The sequence below is a fragment of the Nestor notabilis genome, unplaced genomic scaffold, assembly GCF_000696875.1.
Source record: "Nestor notabilis isolate BGI_N333 unplaced genomic scaffold, ASM69687v1 scaffold3348, whole genome shotgun sequence".
NCBI lineage: Eukaryota > Metazoa > Chordata > Aves > Psittaciformes > Psittacidae > Nestor > Nestor notabilis.
The window spans coordinates 193,240-214,217 of record NW_009941350.1 but is presented as its reverse complement, the minus strand read 5'-3'; the positions used below and the strand labels follow the sequence as shown (position 1 = coordinate 214,217).

At 38.5% G+C, this 20,978-nt stretch overlaps 1 protein-coding gene across 1 annotated transcript in view; it reads left to right on the top strand.

Moving 5' to 3' along the window:
• The window catches only part of CPQ (carboxypeptidase Q), a 134,890-nt gene that overhangs the window by 36,546 nt on the left and 77,366 nt on the right, over positions 1-20,978 (top strand). The window lies entirely within an intron of this gene.

Below are 20,978 nucleotides of genomic sequence, written 5' to 3'. Positions count from 1 at the left end.
TTAAATAGTACCATCTGCATAGACTTACAAAGAAGCATGTACGTAAGCAGCAGTGAAATCCCAGCACTGTAACAAATATAGTTATTGCTTTAATTAGCAAGTAGTAAGTTAAGGTTGCCATAATGATTTGTGCTTGGGGGTGCCTATTTTTAATAATCTTCAAGTGTTTTTTTGACCAGGCAAATAAGCAAGGTTTTGCGGTACGGAAACAAAATTGTTTGCCTGAGTTTTAACTCTAATGTAAAAGTGAATGCAGGATGTCAGTTTAACTTTTCTGAAGATGGTTTTTCTTGTGCAAATCATTGCAGTGTTTAGCAGGAGTTGTATATGTGTTAGTTTGGAGGAATAAACCACCTATGATCTGCTCTAAAAAGTATCTGCAAATTCTGTTTGAACACTAGGTAAGCCTAAATTGTTGGTTTCCATTTTAAGACTTCTTGCTTTCTCTTTTCTCACAACTCCTTAGCCAAAAATCATACAAACTAAATTCATGGTGCTGAAGGATTTGTGCCTGGTATGAGATCTTCTATGTCAACTTACAACATGGAATGATTTTTCTGGCAGTATGGTTTATTGTGAAACTGCTGATGCCACTTCAATTACAGCAGCACTAGGAACTGTTGCTAGAGTACATCTACTGAGCCGCAATTCTTTCTTAAACACTGTGGTTTTCTAACTTTAATGGAAAATAAGAATTGCTATCTCTGTCCTTTAAACCAGGCATAGCTCTTAACCACCATCTCAGAAAAGATAGATAAATCTTTTCTGTAGCTCCGGCTCATGATGTCTGAAGATCCTCAGTCTTCACATGCATTTAAGGTTTCAGAAGCATGATCACTGGAAAGGGGAAAATTAAGTACCCTCATGGTTGATGGCTTGCATACCATCAGCTGTGAGTCTAGCTTCATAAAACACGTATTTACCAAGTTGAAGGCAATGCTCAAACTTCTAAATTAAGGTACAGTTAATTTAGTTTTATGTCATCTGAATTTTTATCCATGCTTCTAACCAGGTAATAAGCTACCTTTCCTGAATTATGTTTGGTGTGTTTCAGAATGTGATATTTCTATTCAGGTTATGAAGTGTCCAAATGCAACCTTCAGAGATGTCTTAAGGTGCTTGCCTGCATGTGATTTTCTCTTTGCTGGCCTGCTCTGTTTCTTTAAGTAATTAAATGGGTTGGGATCTCTTTGCTTCTTCACTGAGAAACTCAGTTTTTTTGAAACACTGGGTAAAGACTTATTTACAACCCCCCTGCTGATGTTAATGGGAGTGGTAGTGGACACACTTTGAAAATGTAACCAAGAAACAGAAAAATAAAACAAGTGAATGTTTAGGTTTTTTAGCACTCAGTTCCTCTCGAAGCCTTAATAGGTTCTTCACCACACTCATTCCACTGCGTTACTCTGGTAAAAATGGGAACCATCTAGCTATTAAGGCAATAAAATACATTGCAGACCCAAACTCTTACAATGCCTTTTATGCCAAAGTGTTTCAAAATGCAGTGCAAATCCAGGGGAATAGAAAGGTGCCATTTCCATGGGCCAAAATTCCAATTTAAGTTTTGAATTGGAAACAAAAGCAAATCTGGATCTCTGAACTCTGGGTGAGAAATCAGCAGCGGGTGGTATCACTCTTAGAAAGGTCGAAAGCAAAACAGCTTGAAATTAGGCTGAAGCCTGGGAAATTTAACTGGTGACAGGTATTGCTGCAAATTAGACCTTAAAAAAGTGGAACTTAATTGAAAATGAGGGTCACTGTAGGATACTGAGGAACTCAGGTGAGAAGTGATGCAGTTTTAGATGTAACTGCATGTTTGACATGTTTGTGTTCATCTACATATTGACCAGAATTTAATATACTGCTTGTATAATGATAAATAATTCATTAATTCCTCCTATAAGATTTTAGCGTGTTTATTAAAAATAAACACCAAGAACTGAAATATTTGTCTGAAAATTTTATCTGTTGCAATCAATGTTGAATATTATGATTAAAATCCTTTAAAGAAGAAAACAATTTATTTTTTTTTCTTACCTGTTTGGGTTTCTTGTTTTGGGTTTTTTTTTTTGCTTTATTTGACCACTCTTGTAGCATGTCCAGTTTTAAGTAATTTTTCCAAGTGTTTTGTGTGGATTCATGCACATAGCAATGGAAAGGAAAAGAAAAAACAACCAACAAACCAACCTAAAGAAATGTTAAGGGGGAAAAAGAAGGTAGTTTAGTAGTTTACATACTTCTGACATATTTTCCCAAATGTTAGCTGTATTATAGACTTAGTGTTCTTAACTCTTGTAATACATGCTTTGTTTTGCTGTTGAAAGAAATGTTTGATATCATCAAAATTGATACTCCGAATTGTCAAACTCGCAAACTTTTGTTTAGGCACCTATGCTTAGCTTCAAGACATTTGCATTTCTGAATAACTTTAAGCAGTAGAAGAAATGTCATTATTGCTTTGTGAAGCATCAGGCTCTCAGGGATGTCAGGGATGCATCCATCTAGCAACGATGTGACATGGGTGCAGATGTTCTGTTGGTGTTTGAGGCAGCTCTGCACCCAAGGCACACAGGTACTTTTGAAAAGTTAATCCACTGATACTTCAGGTTCTCTTCTGTTTTATCCTTCTCTTTGGCCAGGCAGTATCAGTAAGCCAGTCCTTTGGCATCAGTAGCTTCAGCTAAAAAAAAAAGGCACTTTGAAACCTACTCTGAGTTGCAACTTTGCACTCCTGAATATTCAGGTGGTGTAGAAAGCATCTGAACAGAAAAAGGAAATGGATTTTGTCATGCTGTCAGTAAAGTTCAGTCTCAACAATGTCTATGTTCTGTTTGTCTTTGTGTTATTCCTTCTACGTTAGGGGAGGGCTGCTCTCCTCAGATAGAACCCATTGCTAATGTCAGAGCGGGCATGACTGTGGATGTTCTAAGCAGAGACATCCACCATCCTCACTGTCAGTCCCAAGGTCCTCACTTAGTGCCTCCTGAGGCCTGAATACCTGTGGGTACCCAAATGAGGAAAGCCTGTGCCTATAAGACAATGAGTTCATGGTCAAGCTTTTCTTATAAACAGATAGAAAGCAGTGGGACCAAACATGCTATGACTTGATATCCTGGCAGCCTTTCTGAGCCTCTGGGATCCCATTCTCATAGTGCTGAGGACAGCAGTGAGGGTGGAAAACCTGTGGGTTGTGGGACTTAACATATTTAAGCCTGTATTACTGCTGACAGTTGAGCCAAAGAGTTTGTGAAATGAGAATGGTATTCTTCTCATTTCTGAGGTCCAGGCTATTGCAGGTTAGAGACATATGCATTCCATTCTTCACTTTTATCTTGGAGGAGTTTTTGAAGCACAGTATCATAGAATGCTAGAATCAACTAGATTGGAAAATACCCTTAAGATCATCAAGTAGAACTAATATTCCAGGACTGCCAAGTTCACTACTAAACCATGTCACTGAGGGCCTCGTCTACACAGTTTTTGACCCCTTCCAGGGATGGTGATTCCACCGCTTCCCTGGGCAGCCTGTTCCAATGCCTGATCACCCTCTCAGTGAAGACATTTTTCCTAATACCCAATCTAAACCTCCCCTGGGGCAGCTTGAGCCTGTTACCTCTTGTCCTATCACTTGTTACTTGGGAAAAGAGACCAGCCACCTCCTCACTCCATCCTCCTTTCAGGTAGTCATAGAGAGTGGTAAGGTCCCCTATGAACCTTCACTTCTTCAGGCTAAACAACCCCAGTTCCCTCAAGAAGGGAACTGTTCCTCAAAAGACCTGTGTTCCACACCCTTCACGAGCTTTGCTGACCTTCTCTGACCCACTCCAGGAACTCAGTATCTTTCTTGTAGTGAGGGGACCAGAACTGAACACAGGATTCAAGGCGTGGCCTCACCAGTGAGGTTCCCAGGTTCACTATTGAACCTGGGACCATGCTGTTAGCATCTTTTTGTACTGTACTGGTGAGATGTTTTATTTAAACTATGTAAGTTGACACTGGAGACTGACTGACTGAGAAATTTACAGGTTAACTAAGGTGGTTTCCATTTGAAATTCAGGCAGAGCTGGCAGTAAGACATGTTTGTCTTCTCATTTTAATACAAATGTAACACGGTTGGTCTTAAAGTGCAGAAGCAACCGTTCCCATCTCTGAGGAAATGCTATAAATAGCAGCTGCTTGTTGTTGGGCCAGCTTCAATGCACCTAATGTGCCAAACAAGGAACCACAAAATACTTGATTAACTGAAAAGGTATCAAAGTGGATAAAGATATAACTTTCCTATAATCCTGACTTTCAGCGTCTTTCTGTACCGTGTATTTCTTGGTGCTGTTTGACTTATCTTACAGTTACTAAATGATGGGAAAACTGTTTCCTAAGTGCCCTACAAAGTACATAAATTTAATGGTTGCTTAAGTTCTTCACAGTGAGGGTGGTGAGGCACTGGAATAGGTTGCCCAAGGAAGTTGTGAATGCTCCAACCCTGGTGGTGTTCAAGGCCAGATTGGACCGAGCCTTTGGCGACATAGTTTAGTGTGTGGTGTCCCTGCTCATGGCAGGGGGGTTGGAACTAGATGATCTTAAGGTCCTTTCCAACCCTAACTATTTTATGATTCTATGATTCTATTCTGCAATCTAGCATAAATACTGTAGAATGGAAACAGAGGAGCTTCTAAGTGGCTTTTTTGGAATCCTGAAGAGCTGTTCTAGGATTTCACTCTACGCAGCTGATTTGCCTCCTGTTTTTATGGAGTGCCCTATCTACAAAATGTGTCATTTGAAAAGTGACTCTGTTTTGAACACCACAGGCATAAAAGACCATTGAAGAATATACTGTAGCTCTGAGCCAAGTTTGGACAGCACTTTCAAAGTAGCATTCCTAGGGATGACCTGAGAAACAGAGATGCTAAGGTAATAGACTGTGAAGTTCTTTACCAGTCCATGATTGACGTAACAGAACCTGTTCTACAAAGGAAATAGCAGCTTATTTACTTTTTTGTTCTTCTTCTTTTCCCTGTTTCAAAAATCAGCCCTCTCTTGGAATTTATGATACTGGGCAAGGCTCCAGGGAACAAGAGAACATGAAAATTGTCCAGGCTTCTGAGCCTGTGAGGCATTCATGCACATGAGGGAAGAAATAATATGTAGACCAAAAAGAAAACCCCAACCCCAGGGGGGAAAAAAAAAGGACTTCTCTGAAGATGTGTAATACTCAGTACAATGTTGTTTTATGGCCTGGCACCAGTTCTACATATGTTAACAAAATGTCTATCCATTAGCCCTTTGATGTGGCTTCCAGATATCCCTCTGCTTGAACTAGATCATGCATACAATAGAGCTTTGAGTAGAAATGTTTTAAGAGCCTGGTGCCATCACGTTATGGCTCCATTATCACATTTTCTCCATGTGGATTGTTTTGCTATTCATTCCAAGATGTTGAAGGGTTTGTAAGTGCAGTTCTCTGAGCCCCTCTCCTGTGACTGTAAACTGATGCTAGAATTTAAGAGATGATTATGAAGATTGGGGTTTTGAGAGTGCAAGCCCATTAGTTCATGATAGTGAACTGTTGGGAAAGAAGAAGAAGAAAGAGAAATGATGAAGGAACATTGGCATTGTTAGGAAATGTATCTTCTTTCAAGTTTTTGTATCAATATTTGCTGAAAGAAGTAGTACCCTCTGTGTGTGTGTTTGTTTTATTAGTAATGCGACTTCGTACTATTAATTGGGGGTGGGGTTTTTTATAGTGTGCCTTGTGGGAGTGGAAATATTGCCATCATTTGTTCTTAAACAGAGGTCTTGTCATGATGAAAATAGTCAGATTATTATGAAACTGATTTAGAGGGAAATTTTCTTTGTAACTTGACCATTTTAAAAACTTCTTTTTTTTTAACTGCCAGAAGGCCTAACAAATTTTAAGACTAAAGTACATGCTAAATTTTGTGGTGTAAAGCTTGGCAAATATAAAATGTGAACTGCCAATTTAAAACCCAAGAGCTGACTGAAAGCATTTAACTCTGATAGGGAGAACTTGGCAATAGTTTGCCTTCTGAATCTGAATGATGGATGCACCCTGAATTAGGCATGTTTTTTTGGAAACCTCAGTATCTGGGTGTGCACAAATATATCTTCAAAGTCATTTGTACATAGGTGGTTGATGTCAGAAAGCAGCAACAGTTAAAAAGCATTGTACTCCTTAATAGGTGTGTCTAAAATGTTGGTGGAACCAGTTAATGTGCGTACGTGGAAGAAAGATTCAAACCAAGTTACATCTTCAAAAAAATTATTTTCCTGGCACAGTTCTTCTGGAAGGCATCAGTCAGGTTCACCAGTGTGATGTGACCTTGCTAATGTTCAGGTATTTTCAGAATGAATGGACCAGATCTATAAATGGGCCGCTGAGAGTTGGGGAGAGGGCAGAGGTGGTAGCAGGCTCTGCTGATCTTGGAGACACCTGAAGTTGCTGTGTGTCTCAGCTTGGTGATGCCAGAGTGGAACCAGAGGATGTGCTCCACTGGGTGCAGGCAAGCCAACAGCTCTTTGAATGGGTCACTGTATATGAACTACTGCAGTATGAAGGAAAAACGCATTATCTTTGATTGCCGTTGATGTCTGGTCTTCAGAGGGAGCAGGACTTTCCTAGAGTACTAACTCAACTCACTGCATGCAACTGTAACCAGTGATATCCTAGGTTATTGTAGCACCAAGGTGACAACAACAAGGGATGAGGACATCTAGGTGGCCTTTCACACTAGAGGCAAGTGAAGTTTGGAGGAATTCAGTGCTGCTGTCACCCTACTATACATGTTCCATTTGGATTCTCTTGATGTAAGCTCAGTGTGCTTTCTGCCTTCCCCTTAAGCTTGGACACAGGTATCCGCATGTACATGACAGCTGCATTCCTACCCCAGCCGCTTTTGTTTTCTGAATCCAGACTGGGATCTGCCCAGAACTACTTGTGCGACCTTTGCTCTGTGCATTATTCTTGAGAGCATTTGGTTGGGTTTTAAATCCTCTTCTTCATAAACTGCAACCAACTAAATCGTGAGACTAGAAATTAAAAAGTAACATCTAGGGTGCTTGTTCTGTTGGTCAGCAAATTTATCTGAGCGCACGGTTTTGTAGTACTTTTGATGACATGAGTATAAGCAGATACACTGTAATGTTTTTTCTTCCCACCCATTCTTTTGTCTCTATTCTCATACAGCACTTCAAAGAATTACTGTGGGATTTTATTTCAGTAATATTTTACAAATACACATGGTTTTTCTTTCTCCAGACTGAAAAAGTTATCTTTTAAAATTACACCACACCCTTCTTTCATTCTGATACGCAGGAGTATCTAAAGGGTAATCCTAATCTTGGCAGATGTGATACTTGCCTGAGGCATGAAGAAACCACAATATTGAGGAGTGAGGAGGAAAGAAACCATATCGTACTTCTCATTATGAATAAGTAGATGCCAGAAATGCTAGTGCCAAGCGTCAAGGTTTAGCTTAAAACCAACTCTTCACTACAGAAGTAATCTAACAGCATAGTAGTATGTTTGTATTTGTTGGGTACATACTTTACGCTTGACCTTGTACAACAGAAGGAGGATGACCAAGATAGTTTTTGTCCTGGTGATGAGTACAGTGCTAAAAAAATTACATGTTTTCCATGCAAGTCTAATGGAAAACTGCATGTCTAAGAGTGGGTGGGTTGGATGTAGAGGGCTATTTGTCATAGATTCAGAGGTTCCCACACAAAGGGCTAATATGGAGGAATATCTGACAGTGAGATTTTAAGTGGTGGATGGAACTAACTTTGCTAATGGAGTGGAAAGGCTAAAAGCAGTGAAATGGGCAGGTCAGGGCTGAGGTGAAAGTGGGAAAGAACTTGATCTGCCCAGTCACACTGGGATACTGACAATAGAGGTATTATTCTAAGAAATGTGTGGTTGCAGCAACTGAGATGGTTACTCAAGGATGTAGCAGAGCATCTAGCAGAGTTCCTATGTCTGGTGGGCAGAGACACATTATTTTTGAGAAACACTGAACCAGCTGTAAAACTGTGGGTAGACTTGTTAGGGTTTCACACATTGTATTGCTGCTTTGTGAGAACAAGAACTGGAGAGGGATGGTGAAAAAGATAAGCTGACCACAGTTGGCATGATCTTTAAGAGAATTAGTCTCAAGAGCTTGTTTTTTTTCTCATTAGTACGTGCTTCAAAATGTTGATAGAATTCATTGTTTGGTTGTTTGGGATTTTTTTAATACCATTTTATGTTTCTTATACAATTTCATCAGCCTAGAAGGAGTCCCCTAGGCTTCTGAGACCTTAAAGACCTTGCACTTTGCCACTGTAGTGTTATTGTAAATATACAATGATAAAATAGTATTTATTATGATTTGGCAAAGCAAAATACACTGTAATGCACATTATACAAGTAAAATTTTTCCAAAATGGTTGTAAATAAAATGTTAAAGATCTTGTGAGGCTGGCAGGCATAAATCTTAATTAAATCAAAGAATGAGATTTGTTCATAGAGTTTCTCCAGTATTACCAGTACTTATATGAACAATATATCATGATACAATATGTAAGTTATCTAGAATTTTAGTGTGCACAAATATAATTCAAATTCATTGTAACAGGTAAATGTAAATTTTGGACAAATTCCTGGTTTACATGTTGGCTCTTTTCAATAGTACTTGTCAGAAAAGTAAACTGGTTTATGTGTTTAGGACTGAGGTCCCGTTTCTTCTGTACTGAAGTTCCAAGGAAAAAAAAGGACATATTTCAGGCTGTTTTGCAGGAAATGTATTTTGTTCTACAGGTTTTATAGGTTTGCTGCTTTATACATGCTGAAATGTATGCACAGTCTACATTTGCTTTTCACACTAGTTTTTATTCTGTCATTTATTCCATAGACTGGTTTACAAATTTGAACAAAAATCAACTAAAATGCATCTTCTGGTATTACATAGTCTGTTGACATCTGATTTCTATCACAGTGTTTGAATTTACAACTATCATTGTGAAATATTAGTCTCGAGAACAATGTACAATGGTATAAATTCCTCAGAAAAAAAATACGTCCTATATCATCTAATCATGCATACATTAACATATGCAGGGTGAATGGAATAATAGAATGATGTAAGATGAAATAGTCTGTAAATCATACTGCTTTAGAAATTCTACCAAACCAGTGTGTTTTTTCGTAAAGTGCATATAAGCAAATAGGAGTAGGATTTTCCTTGTGTTTTAAATAATTTACCTCAGCAGAGAAGGATATTAATGCTGTCTCAGTACTTCTGTATCACTTAAAATTCTGGGCGTTACTTTTTAATTGTATGCCTAGTCTAATGATCATTGTATTTAGCTTCTGCATTCATTGATGTCAACTGGACAAAGATTTTCCTCATCCTTTCCATGTCCCAAGTTTAATGTGTTGCTTGTGGGAGAAGGTATTTCTTGAAATAATATTCCTTCACTGTAATGGAATTTCACTGCTGTAAGCTATACACATATGTGTGTATATATATGTATATATGTGTATATGATAGCTTTAGGACACCACCTTCAGCGGTGTACTGCTCTGCAGAGTAGAGAATATTCTACCATTCCAAATGGGAAATGTCTGTCATCCAGCTTCTTGCCAGGAGAATGATTACTGGGCTATAAAACGTGATGTCGTCTGTTCTCTTCTTTCCCCTTTCAAATAATCAGGAAGAGGACCTGAGGTCACATTATTCTTTGTGAAGGAAAGAGAAAACAAGATCTTGAACTGTTGACAAGTATGTTCCTCTCTGTCTTATCTTACAAGCAGATACTACCAAGCTCGTGGTCTGTTCTGCTTGTACGATTTTGTTTCTTGGCATTGTAAACCCAAAGTCTTGGATTTCCAAGTTCTCCAATTCTGCCTGAAGTCCACTGACCTCAATTTGTATGCTAAAGTGCTTCAGGGATCTGTTCACTTAGCTAGAATTAATATTCAGATGATACTTTATTTGACTGTCTCTTAACACATTCTGCAAGTTGTTCTGCAAGTCTTTCTGGAAGACTGCAGCTGTGCATATAAATAGGCTATAGTTAATAAGCCTATTTATAGCAAGCCCAAGTCTGACAATTTTTTCCTCATTCATTAGAGTTTTTAACCTTCAAATAAGCTTGACAAAATAATTGGATTGCACCCTTACCCACTAAGTATGGTGCATTTACTTTTTCATTGATTAATTTGGTAGTTTAATTTAAAATTGCCTAGACAAATTTAAATTCTGAGCTTCATGAAAGAGATAGATACAGCTAAGTATAAAGAACTATAAATAAGATGATTTTGATAGGTTTGTTAAATTTCAACAGAATTGGTAAGGATAATATTATAGATTATATGAAAATATATAAGCTTTATATTTTTAAATCTGTGGACTTTGTTACACACACGATTTCCTGCTAGAGATAAGCATAACAGCGCTCTCTGCCCCAGCAAAATACCCAGCAAGCTTTTCAGAATGCTTTAGATTATTTGTTGCACTAAGTCTGCAACAGCTAACACAAATTACTTCCATTTTCATTTATCTGTAACAGGTTTTTCTGTGAATTAAGAAGAACTCAGGGGATGTTCTCAGTCTTACTTCAGTGTGACCTTCTGAATCTGGTGATGGCTGGACAAGAACGAGGGCATGAAGAATGTGATTTCAAGTGTTGCCAGGGTTGCAAGGATAAAAGTACTAAATACTACGGAGGAGAGAACAATAATTCAGAATAATTTTGGCAAATTCGTAGGAACCATCAATATTCATCAGGATGAAATGTGATCTGTTTGCTTTAGGAAGCAGAAATTGAATGTACAGTGTGCCCCTGGCACACACAGTTGTCAGGTACTTAGAAACAAATTGTGGCATAAAAGTAGTGAGATGACATCCAGCTTTTCCTTGGAAGAGCTGTCCTGTGAGCAAGCATGTTTTAGACAGATCCACAAGTTGAGGAGTTGAAGGGTCACGCTTGAAGAACGTGTTTGTACAAAGATAAGTGGAGACATTTAGACAATCTTTCATGAGTGCAAAAAGCTCAGGCTCCTGAGAGAGCATCTGATTGTTTGACATGCTGTAATTGCTGCAGTTTGTTTCAAAAGCTTCTGCACTAAAGGTATGACTTTGTTTTTCTAAGTATCTGTGTAGACCATTTAGAGCTCTTCAGTGACCTTTCAGCATAGGATTCTGAAATATCACAAAGCATCAATGTTAGCTGTTTAAGATCCAGCTGGTAATATATAGGTAGGAAAATACATAATTTGCATGTCTGTCGAATCACTTGCTGATGAATTCAATTTTGTTAAAGGATAAATAATCCAAGTTTGTGTTAAAAGCATAAAGAAATTTCAATAAAGAATTTTTGTTTTCTAATAGGAAACTTTTCCCTAATTGGGAAAGGCTGTGTATGTTTAAAGGAAGAGCAACAGAAAATTCCAACCAAACTTTTCCCTGCTTAACTGAGAATTACTTAATGCATTGAATTAAGATGATCTCTAAAAGCCACTAAGAAGTTGAAGAAAGAGCAGCTAGCGTGCAGTATTTTTTGCTGTTTAAATCTAGTGGCATTGAAAATGTTTAAATTGCTGTAAATACAGTTTTAGTGGTTTAAAAGAATCGTTGTCTATAATTGCAGTTTCATTCAAATGTGTATCTTAGGAGATAAAGATTTCTTCTCTCAGGGTGGTGCAAGAAGATATTAGCATATTTTCAATAACTTCATTTGGCTTCTTTGAGTGCTTTAAAATCTCTGTTGAATCTTTGAAGCAGAGAATTTATCTTTTTTTTTTCTTTCCCCTTATCTGAAACCACATATTTAACTGTAATGTGGATCATAATTGCTAATACCAATTTTAAACTGGGATGTTGAACCAAGCAGAACAAGAGATCAAGGGATTATCGGCACCATGTTGAGTATATATGGCATGTTGCTGCATGGATGCAACACTGATCTGGAATCTGAGTTACTGTAGGTAATATGGTGTCTTTCCCATCATGTAACTCAAAGCATACATCTTTTGTGGTGTAGAGTAAGACATCTTTGCCCTCCTCTTCCTTGGTGAACCAGCTGCATTTATAAACACTGTGAGATAATTCACAGAAATGTTTTATCTGAAGCAATTAGCATAACTGTGCAATTGCTCTAAAGCTGACCCACTGAATTAGTCATTAAGAAACCTTAGTTTATCCAAGGTTCTTTAGACAGCCCTGGAAAGAACTTCCATTTTTTCAGAGCTCTCTTCATTTTCTCTGCAGTGTCTCAGGTTTAATTAAACCTTTGCCTCCAGAAGAAAATAAGATTGTTTTCTGGTACTGGTTTAACAAGCACGCATCTTTAACGATTTTGTTCTGCAGGTGAAATTGGAATTGGGTGGATATCCGTATATCCACATATATATGTCATATATATATGTGTCAGTATATAAAATCAATATTTTAAAAAGTGATAAATCTGAAATTACAATCTTTGAACCTTGGAAAAGGGATCTCAGAGTAACTAGCCTTTTTTTCAGAGTTTTTTACACTCTTTGTTTTAATGCTTTGTGGAAGGAGTAAAAATGAAGGAAGAATGGTAGTATAGATAGCAAAATTTTCTCAAATGTGAGCAAAGGAATGAGATAATTCTGTGCCACTTTTTCACGTGTGTAATAAACAGCACAAGAATATTTAATTATGATGAATAAAAACACTCTGTAGGTAACCTACCTTTCACAAATTTACAAAAACAAAGCAAATGTGAATTCAAGGTACCATGATGTGACCTTTTGTTTCAGTCTTGGACCTAGAGGTACAACCTTCACCCCTGGAACATGACCCACACAACAGGTAATGCAGTGCAGTGCTACGTTTTCATTGGTGGGGATGCCAAATTTCTAGCTCCCTTCTCTTCACATCCTATAAACCAGCAGCCTTCCCCCAGACACAGTCCACACCATCTGGCTTACTGCAGTCCCTTTTTGAAGTGCTGTGGTTAGTCTTTTCTTTCCTCTTTCTCCCATTTGTTTGAAATTAAGAGCAGGAAGAATTGTTTAGCTGTGTGCTACAGCCAGATTCCTGCATTGTGGCTTGCAGAGTACCAAATGATGGAAACCTTTTTGGTGGTTGACAAAATGAGTCAGCTGGTGGGCAGGCTGTAGTTTTGGGAAGAGGAAGGAAGTGCTGCGCAGCTCTCAAGACTGTGACCTCTGTGGGTCTTTGGTGCAGCCATGAAGGGGCTGCCATTTTGTGGGCCAGAGCACATTTTTGCATGAAGAGCTGTACTGAAATACCCATTCTGTTTCTTGCTGTCAACCTGATTTGGTTTTGTGATGCTTTAACTGTACACTTGCTCGGCCGTTCCCCAGCTGAGTGCCTGCACACATGGTGAGCGCATCTTTCCCATGGTTGTTGGTTTGGGCTGGGGAGTTCTGACTGTAAGGGCAAGTCCTAGGGAAAACTGAAGGTAGTTGGAGGTCAGGGTTTGCCACTGATTTTTTCTAAAGAGATTTTTCCTAAAGAGATTTTTCCTGTTCATTTCACCACTTGATGTAACCCATGCAGGGCTAACCATATGAGGCAGGTTTATTTCAATTACAGATTTGAAGTAACTGCTCTTTGAGTTCAGGGTGACCTACAGCAGGTTGCATCTCTTACTCAGTTTTGTTACCTCATTTCTGATTTATGTATTGAAAGGAAATGGGAGAGAGGAATTTTCAGAGAGTAGTTTATCCTTCAGGTATTTATGCATTAAAGCAACTCCAAAGTAACTGAATGTGCAAACTGCTGTTCTGTCCCAAACCTCTCATTCCCAAGAGAAACCACAGAGGGACTACTCAAAGGCTACTATAAGCATGTCTGACAGAATTTAACCTCCTAGAATTGGCATGGTTGATGTCTAGTCCAGAAGATCAACATGTTGTGATGTTGATGGTTAAAAGAGAGACAACATTTATGGCTTTCTGAGTTCTCTGATAAAATGCTTTGAGTACTTCCTGAAGTGGTCCTCATGAGTGATGAAATTCCTGTCTTTCAGTTCTCTCCTCCTGCTTTTCAACAACCTCAGAGAATTGTGGGGTGAACTGTTAAGACAACATAGACTCAAGCACCAGTAGCATCTGGATGTCTGCATATTCTTTCTTCCTTACCACATATTTCTATAGTAATATAACAAGTTTGTATTGACCTTGTGCTTAGGTGAGCTCAGTTAATGAATGAAGAACAGCTAGATGAAGGTGAACTTGACAGAGGAGAGTTCTGGTGGGACAAAAAGACATTGTGAAGAACCCACAAACCCAGTACTTCTGTCTCTACTGAAGACGTGTACTTAGGGGATTTCACTGACCTTGTGTTCCAGAGAAAGCCAGTTTCCTTCGACTCACTTTCTCTGCCATAGAAATACAGCACCATGTACGTCTGCAAGAACTGTTCCTCCAGCAAAAATAAACAAATCTTTTCAGAAGACATTTCATTACATGTTTTTCTCCCCTTGTAATAGGTTAAGGGACAAACAGTGTATGACAGATACTCATCCTGCAGAATGATACACATGGATATTTTATGATTGATTCTATAGCCAGGGCTACTCTGATACTACAGCTATGAATAAAAAATTTTTTATCTATCTAGTTTTGATTAAAAATAAAAAAAGAAGACAGCTAGGGATGGATCTAGTATTAGATTTTAGTCCTTTTATGTCTTAAATGGCAGGGAAAGATCAGGCTTTGGGAGTAAGGGGTTCTATCTTATTAAGGGGCACTAACTCCATGAATGTCTGAAAATTTAGGGCCTCCCCCCAGTAGATAGGCTGGTAGGTGAACTTAGGTTAAGAAAAATGATAATGGTATCTGGCTGAAGTTTTCTCAGTTTGTCTCTGGGCTGCAGAAGCATTTGAGGAGACATTGTCTTCTTCCTACCAGTAATATCTGGACTGATCAAAGACTTGGAAATAAAAATTACTGGGGAGGAGTCTGACATTTGTATTTCCCCATGCAGAGAAATCTATGTCCATGGTGGTATACAGCCCAGAGCAGCCCTGCCGGTACGGGTTCGCACATGGCACCCATCATGTAAAAGAAACTCCAATCCTCAGTCCAAGCGTGCAAGTTCTGCTCTCAAATGAAGTCATTCCTTTGCCTGGGGATTCTCTTGGATTTCGTAGTCGTTGTGGATGCTTAAATATTCATGATGCTAGTAAGCACTGATTTAAGCTTAGTTTGCCAAAAGACACAGTAGGCCAGATCCGTGACTCATGATGAGCTGTATCCTTTTTTATTTCTTTTGCTAGAAATTAAGCAGCTTTTCAAAGACTCAGCAAATACCAAACAGCAGCAGCCTGAGTGCTGAGCTCCCATCCCAGTGTTCTGCTGACTGCAGTAGTTTCCTGATGAATGCAGAATCAAGATCTGATGTTAGTACCTTAATTTTAATGCTCTACATGACTCCACTGTCCATTTTTAGATGTACTCTTCAAAATCTTTACAGTTTGTTTGTCTGCCAGTGGACAGGTAGGAGACAACTGCCAGGGGAAATGAATACAAATGAAGTGGATTTTCCCAAAGAAAAAGAACAGACTTCATATCCAGAATTAGAATTTCGAATTTCCCTTCTGCTTGCATCTTCCTTGTCCCAACCAAGCATGTCTCTGAGTGCATAAGGTTATTTTTTTCACTTACAGTCTCAAGGAGGAGGGTTAGGAGGAAGAGATTTCTATTTTTACATTCATGGGAATGTGTTGGTACAACAATGAGGGGGATCTTAAATACCAAAGAAAATTCAGTCTAAATTTATTTTTAATAAATAAGAAAAAAAAAATGCTGCATATGCTGAATCCTGGTTTTGATTGCTGAAAGTTTTGTGTTGCACAGCCTGGCTTGCATACTTTTGAGAAAAAATCTTTGGCTGGAAATGCATGTTCTGTACTGAAATAGGAATATTTTTGTTCACTTAAACCTGCTCATTTCAAGAAGAGTTGGAAAACTTTGGGAGAATTTTTGCTGCATAAGATGCTTTGTTTCTGGGTGTGACGGTGCACAAATAATGTATATCTGACATACTTGGGTATGGAGTTACATTGTTCTTGGCAGTCTCATCAGGAAGATATTCCGTGTATGTTGTCAGAGCTGGGAATGGACCAGAGCATGTTTTTATAAAACAGTAACTTCAGAGCAACTCACTTTTCCTTGAAATGCTAATCTGTCTGTGTTTCTTAGTAGAGATTTTTATTTAAATTATATCTAATACCCTAAATTACATCTGCAAACTCCATTTTGATTAAGGCTTATATTTATTCCAGAGGCTGTGTGGAGGAAAAGGTGCAGTAACTAAATGAAAGAGATTCTCTTGCTGTCTTGCTGTTTGTTGCAGCATACTTTTTCTGCCTTAGCCTTACCACTGGTAACCCATGCAGTGTATTTTATGCATTTTTCTATATTAACTGAACGTGGTCTCAATATTTAACTATATATAGAGACATCTTTTGAAACCTGTGACACTGCTTTTGGCTTTTTGCTGTGCCTTCTAATAATGAAAAAGACTACAACTGAAGGTAGATTTTGTCCTTTCGATTTACTGTCTTGTTTAGAAGTGTATGTGAAAGAGGCTCTCAGTTGATGCTGCACTGAGGAACTGTAACTTTTCTAAAGATAAAAGAAATTGTTATAATCCTTTCACTAGCTAATTTCTGCATGCTGTAGATGGATTGCTGGGTATCCAGGGGAAATTGCTCAAGTGAAAGAGTTTGTGACTTTTATTTAGTGCAGTCTGTGCAGCAGTTACTAGGCTGGACAGAATGATTAATAAATTACTGGTTTAGTAGCTTGGAGCGAATCACTTTAGCTGAAACTGAATTACTAAAAAATCACGCAACAACAATAAACGGTTTTAACAGCAAAATTAAATATTTTGAACTGTGCTTTCTGTACTTGACAAGCTAATGTACCCTTTTTCATGGAATAAGACATTTTATTGTGGCTTAGGAGGGGGAGACTTGGGATATCAAATAAAATTTGAACATTGTGGAGCACTAGATTTATTAGGATGCCACAAGTGATTGTGCTGGAGAAATGCATCCCTTCTTTTTATTCACACACTTCTAGTACTGGAATTGCCTTAGTATGCTCTTGCCCACCCTGCCATGCTGTGACAGCAAGTCTGCAGGATCAGCCCATGATGTTGAACCTGTACTTTGTGAAGCTGACCAGTGGGGGGAACAAGGCCAAGTAGAGATGCATCAAGACCAGGCGCAACAGTAGAGTTATACCCAGTCTTCTCCAATATTAGTTAATGGAAGCTCACAGCACTGCCAGTGTCTCCACGAAGCAGGGAGAACGGAGGTAGATGCTGAGGAAACAGCACTTAGGTTACTCCATGACAGACAGTCTTATACCTGGACCACCAGGCTGGTCTTTTGATCCTTATTTATTTTCTCTCCCTGAAATGAAGTGTAAAGTTTCTCTGACAGGGATATAGGTCAAGTGGTTCAAGCTTCCTACTAAGTGTCTAATCTAGAATGGTCCTTCTGCCTGCGTTTTTCCAGGCAAAACAACCAGAGGCGTTCTGGGGTTTAATTTCCTGACTTGGTTTGTGTCCTTTGTGCTGATCACGTTTCCTCTAAGCTTTTAGCAGTCTCAGCTAAGTTCTTTTGTATGTACAGAATACTGAACATTTGTTCGTGCTTGTTGTTTAAGGGTTTTTTGAGCACATTTTTGTCAGTAAAAAGCAAACTTAATCATGAGCTGTGCTTTTTGTGATACTTCGAGCGAGCAAACAGGGTTCATACAGTTTACTTCTGTGTTCAGCAGTTCCGGCAGAGAAACCAAACAGCCGTATCTGTTTAGACTGCCTCCATTCTGCCGAGTCTTTGTAGCCCTGCCAAAGTTCTCCACATCACTGAGCCTCCCCGTGAAAACCAGAGACCACTTCACTTTGTTCACAGGGCTGAAAGCCGCTCACAGTGTGGGATTTGGGGAACAAAATTCTTTCAAGAATGAATTACACTCAACCAGTTAGAGTCATCAGAAGAGTAAATCAAAGGGATTATTTGTTTTGACTGGTGCCTGATTTGTTTTTGCCAATATTACGCTCAGTCAGAAAATTAAAAAAAGACCCTTAATTAAGTGTGATATTTTTATAAGCAAAAACGAGGCAGAAAAATCTGGCGTAGCTTTCACTGTGTCGTCCATGCAGGAACTTTATAATCTGAACCATACTGGCTTCTTTGTATGATGTCTTATAATGGACAACAATCATGCTTTAAAAATTGTGTGAGAGGATTGCAGTTTGTTTAATAGAGGGCTTAAGCAGGCAGCAAAAGATTGTACCTATATCTAAAAATCTGATCCTGGGAACTCCTCTGCTTCTGTAAATTGTTTATAAAGAATTAAAAACAAACTGACAGAAATGCAGATGCCACGATATGAAGTGGGCACAGCAGAATGATTTTAGGGGGGAAAAAACCCTTCTTTTGCTTTTCCATTTTCGTGTATTTGAAGGGAACTGTGATATAATAAAGCTTTAGACTGCAGAATTATTATCAAATATCCTTACAAATAACTGCTGAGGAAATTCTCATTCCAAATCTATTTCCAGTAGCCTGTGCTTGTAAAACTACTTAAGAGACTTAAGGAAAGAGAATAGCAATGAACTGTTGCTTTCAACATTGTTAAGGTATGTTAGAAATTGTGCTGAAATAGTCTGTTATTAACTCAGAATTCTCATTGCTGAACTACAAAAGTCATTAATTCTTGGATTATGAACTTGAGAAAGGTTCAATCAAACTATTTAAATAGACTATATAATTGCAAGTGAAATTTATGAGGAACTGACACTGTGTAACCTTTGGTAAAGAGATTTCAGGAGATAAACCAGGTAATGTCTTTAACCTTAATACTGGATCAGTTGCACCTGCAGTGAACTTGTGAGGAAACACATCTAATCAATATTAGTGAATAGCATCTTGGCACTATTCAGTTAAATTGTAGTGTTTTTACCTAGAAAATATTAATACCACAAATCCTGTAGGGTTTACAATAGGTTTAAACACTTCGCATATCTTCATTAGATGGGATAAAATGTTCTCGAGAAGGCATTTTTAAGTTTGATATTTACCCAACAGCAGGGCTGAAGAAGGGGATGGGAAAATTTGCAACTTTAAAAACGTGATGGATGTCACCTCTAAATCTAGGCATAAGATGTAGCTGTATCTATGTGAAATTTCCATATTTGTTCATTCAAGATTGTGTCTTTTGGAAATCCATTTGACAATGAATGTTTTTTAGCTTATGCGAATTTTCATTGGAACAGAGAGTGAACAGTGCTAGTCGATGATGTTTAGAGCTGCATTATTTGCCTGTTCATTATGGTCAATGTTTATAGTGTGTTAATTACAGTAGATAACGATAAAAAGCTTTGTGCTCATTGCTACTTCAAAATCAAATGCAGGGACCAAAACCGCTTTGCATTTGCTGGGTCAGGCACTTAAGGCTTTTTTTGAGAAAGTACTTTTTCTGAAAGTGGTCCTGTTAACTTGGACTACTTGCAGTCTTACTAAAGGAGTTAGCTGTATTTTAACCTGTATCCTGTAAATGTTCTACCACACTGAATGTTAGTGGTGGCAACACCTGTGACCTCAACTGTTCTGTTGTCCCCTGTGCTATACCAGCTATGGCTGTGCCACAGCACTGCCTGCTGGCTTTGTGTCATCCTTGCTGGTTTTTAGGTCCAGGTCACTGAGCATCTTGCACTAAGGACTGGTAGGGTGAAGGTGAGTACATTTTCTAGGAGAATGAATGAAATGGGTTTATTGTTTTGGCTTCAGTCCATGTTGCTGAAAAGGTATCCTCTGTGCCAGTAGAAGGGTGGAATTTTGCAAGCACTGAAAACTCTGGGGTGAGGTGTCCAATTCTTGCATCCCAGATAGCTATCCACATGCAGTTACTGTACACGGGAGTATTTGGTACCTGCTAAATTTATAGTCCAATAATAGGAAAAGGAGACTGAGTAGTGTTCTCAGCTAGAACAAATAGTATGATTACCCTCCTAATTTTACTGTGTTCAGATAACTGTAGTTGTGCCCATGGTATCCCAGGTTTTCAGGACACTTAAACAGAATAACAGGGTAGTTGCACTCCCAGGGATTTTACAGTTGAAACATAGGGGTGAGAGAAGGGTTAAGTGGATAACACATAGGGAGCAATTAAAATACTGCTTTCTAAGAAGTTTGGAAGTAGAGATTTTGAAATAAAAGTTCCAGAAGTTCAGAGCAAGTACAGAAAGCTGTTTGAAAGAAGTGGGGGAAGCTGAGGGATTAAACTCACTAAGAGGATTTTGAGGCATGGGGAGTGACATGGTTGGGCAGTAGAAAGATAAATCCTTTTACTCTGTCATGTTTAACTGAGGAATTAGGAATGTCACAGAAAAGGAGAATACAAAGGGGAGGTAACTAAAAAGGGTGGAGAGAGGTGTGAATCATGGTATGTGCTCTAGGAATTAAAACAAGAACGACTTCAGAGCATAGAGAGAGAGAAGAGACCTAAGTTTTTAAAATCCTGACAGAGAGTGAGGAATAAGAAATGGCAGATATAAATTTGAGTCTCTTTAACTATTCAGCTCTTCCGAAACCAAAGTCTATTCTTTGCCTGCATTTCTTGCAGGCTCATGTAGGTCCTAGAGGTGTCTGCCAGCTGGCCTTCTTGTGCTCTCACAAACTCTCCTCTTCAGATACTTTGTTCTTGATGGTTGCATTTAGCTTTAAATTTTCTTTATACAGTATTTTTTTACCCTTTCTATGACTAATATTCTCAAGAACATGTAAATCTTTTTAATGTTGAGGTTTTTTTCCCAGGTTAATACATGGATTTTCTGGAATAAAATTTCCTGGAGCTGCCACACCACCACGTAATGCAGTGGCAAGGAATTGTTGCAATTTAGATATGTTAGATGAGACTTTATCTGGAAGTCTGTATTTAGCTTTCAGTTGTCAGTCCTGCAAAG